Source organism: Chelonoidis abingdonii, chromosome 11, assembly GCF_003597395.2.
Source record: "Chelonoidis abingdonii isolate Lonesome George chromosome 11, CheloAbing_2.0, whole genome shotgun sequence".
Lineage (NCBI taxonomy): Eukaryota > Metazoa > Chordata > Testudines > Testudinidae > Chelonoidis > Chelonoidis abingdonii.
The window spans coordinates 57,063,012-57,065,727 of NC_133779.1; the positions used below are offsets into that span (position 1 = coordinate 57,063,012).

The 2,716-nt window shown below is 50.4% G+C and overlaps 1 long non-coding RNA gene across 1 annotated transcript; it reads right to left on the reverse strand.

The window, feature by feature from the left end:
- Positions 1–422: 422 nt before the first annotated feature.
- Positions 423–2,364, reverse strand: LOC142047537 (uncharacterized). The gene is made up of 4 exons (XR_012656857.1): positions 2,278–2,364; positions 1,842–2,035; positions 1,228–1,369; positions 423–546 (listed from the first exon to the last, which is right to left on the reverse strand). It is a non-coding gene; the product is annotated as an uncharacterized LOC142047537 (long non-coding RNA).
- Between the last annotated feature and the right edge of the window lie 352 nt (positions 2,365–2,716).

Here is a 2,716-nt window from a genome sequence, read left to right on the forward strand (position 1 = left end):
AGTCCACTGGGTGTGGTCCCATAGGGACCATTAGCCAGCTGGGCATTGTCAGAGCCCATCACCATCCAGCCACTCTCCTTTGCCTGCTCTGTCCTACCCACAACATGCCCCGTCCATGGTGGGGGCTGCAGTTTCCTGCCCTCTATTTAGCAAAGCCTACAGGGTGGACATAGAAGCAGGGTAGACGTGCGCACCCAGCACTCACCCACACAAAGCCGGCTTCAGCCCTGGCTGCGGTGACAGTGACTCCATCCACCTGGACAGTCACTGACCCACTGTAGAAGGCCTATGTGTCCCCACTGTTCTTGCTCTTGACCATGACATGGAAGGAGAGCAGGCCGGCAGCATCCCTGCAGGTCTCGGCCATGGTGTAGGTGCAGTTGCCATGGAAATCGTACGCCCATCCATCGAAGGTTCGGTAATGAAAGTATCCCCCAGCCCAGCACGTGCCCCGAGAGACCGGCACACACTTTGGCTGCTCATTTATCACCTTACAAATAGTTCCTTCCCTGCAGCAGACCACACTGAAGGATGGCTTTGGAATAACTAGGGGGAAAGACAATAGAAAGACAAGAAACAGCAGACTAATCAGTAACATCTATGTATCTTTCTATCTCTCCCCCCACACACATCGTTATATCTATCACCATGCACTTCTCTATCTCTCTTCCTCTCTCCCCATACACACTTCCTTTGCATCATTCGCAAACCTCCCGCGAGTCCCCTGCTGAGGAAATCTCTGCACGTGTGTGACCACAGTAAAACCGGCTCCTATGTCTCCTTCTCCGCAATGCCCAGCAGAGGTGGTACAACACCTATGGGCATGTTGTGGGCAGCATGGAGCAGGCAAAGGAGAGTGGCTGGGATGTGCTGGGCTCTGACAGTGCCCAGCTGACTAATGGCCCTCACAGCCAGTAGGCTCCAATTTAGAGCAGCTCCTAGGCTACAGCCAGGGAGAAGATCTAGGAATGTGATCAGCTCCCTGACAGCTGCCCACTTGGCTCTGCTGTGCACATCAGAAACTGGACATAGCAGAGACTCTGACCCAACAAATGTTTCCATCTTTCAAGTCAAAATGCTGTAATATTACGGGTCAGGGTTGCAGGCTAAATAAAAGGAGAGAGAGAGAGAGAGAGAGAAGGGTGAGGAGACATAATTGAAATGACTTTACTCACTGCTTGTGCAATAACCCCTCAGGGCATGTTTCAATCAGTGACTGTCCTTTACCTTGGCTGATGCAGTCCATGACGCCATCTCTGATCTGGCAGGTTGCTCCACTGGTGCAGTTGTGGGCTTTGCAAGTCACCCCTCAGGCAGGAACGCAGGTGCAGCTTTGCTGGCACTCGTTCATCAGGACCGTCTCACTGGACTGATGGGATGTTTGGGAAGGAGGAAATAACGCAACGTAAGTGGAAATGCTTATTTATAAAAATTTCTGTCGGTGCTAAACTCAGAGCTGTGTGATGAGGTGTGTGAAAAACTATTGTGTCATAATATTATTTCTCTTAACATTAAAGAGAGAGGCTGTCTAATGAGCTAAGATTGGACTGAGGGACAGAACAATGTCTAGGTTTTAACCTCCCATCTGCTACTGACTCACGGGGTGGTGTTGAGCAAGTAACTGCCCATCTCTATGCCTCAGTTTCCCCACAACGGACAAAGGGAACCAAATCTTTTTGCCTTTCTTGGTGCTTGGGCATTCGGTATTAACAACGTGGGGATGCCAGGCTGGATAGGCCAATGCTCTGATCCATTATAGCAAACTCTATTCCTGACTAGTGTAGGGATTAAGATATGTGAGAAAAAAATTTAGATCAGACCCAGACCTTTTGAGGCTGTACCTTGTAGTATCTCCCCTGTTCGCAGCACTCACAGCTCTGCAGAGTCACACAGCCCTGGCCATCGAAGAGGAAGCCCTTGTCACACTGGCAGCCTTCAGCACAGGTCTCTGGGTAGTCCATGATGTCTCCAGTGCAGCTGGTGGTGCAGAGGTCAGCGCAGAGCTCGTAGTGGCTGTTGACTGGGCAGCTCACAGCTTAAATAGAGAGAGAAATAATGAATGACTGCAAAGATCTCACACCATGGCCTAGAGGGACAGACATGAAGGAGAGGAGAGCAGGAGATGGAGGAGAGGAAAAGGGCACACTTGTAAGGGAACATGAGATTGTTGGCTCCCACCCAGAAGAGTTCTAGAGGCCTGGAACATGATGCCCAGTAACACTGACCCCCTCCCTTACCCAGTGCATCCCAGAGCTTCTACACTATCAGCACACTTACGGTAGAAGGAGGTTCTCCTCCAGGGCTGGATGAAGACCTTAGCCTCTTGGCAGGCCGTCACATAGCTGTGGATGCTCTGGCACAGAACCTGTGTGTCCCCGTTGCCCAGGCACAGATCATACAGGCAGTTGCTCTGATACACTCTGGAGATTAAATGGGGAGGAATTTTACCGCATATTTGCAAAATGTGAGGTATGAGGTGGGGGTTCACCAAATAATTAATACTCATAGATAGGAGTATAACCAAGAAGGGAGGCAAAGATGGAGCCGAGCTGGAGGATGCTCATATCACCCAAGAGAAGCTTTGACATAGCAGCATCCATAAGTAGCACTTTCTACCGTCTCTAGCTGGGTAGGAGACTCCATCCCATTCTGATAGAGGATAACCTGGCTTCAACCATTCACGGCTTTGTTGCCTCCCCACTGGACTATATAGCAA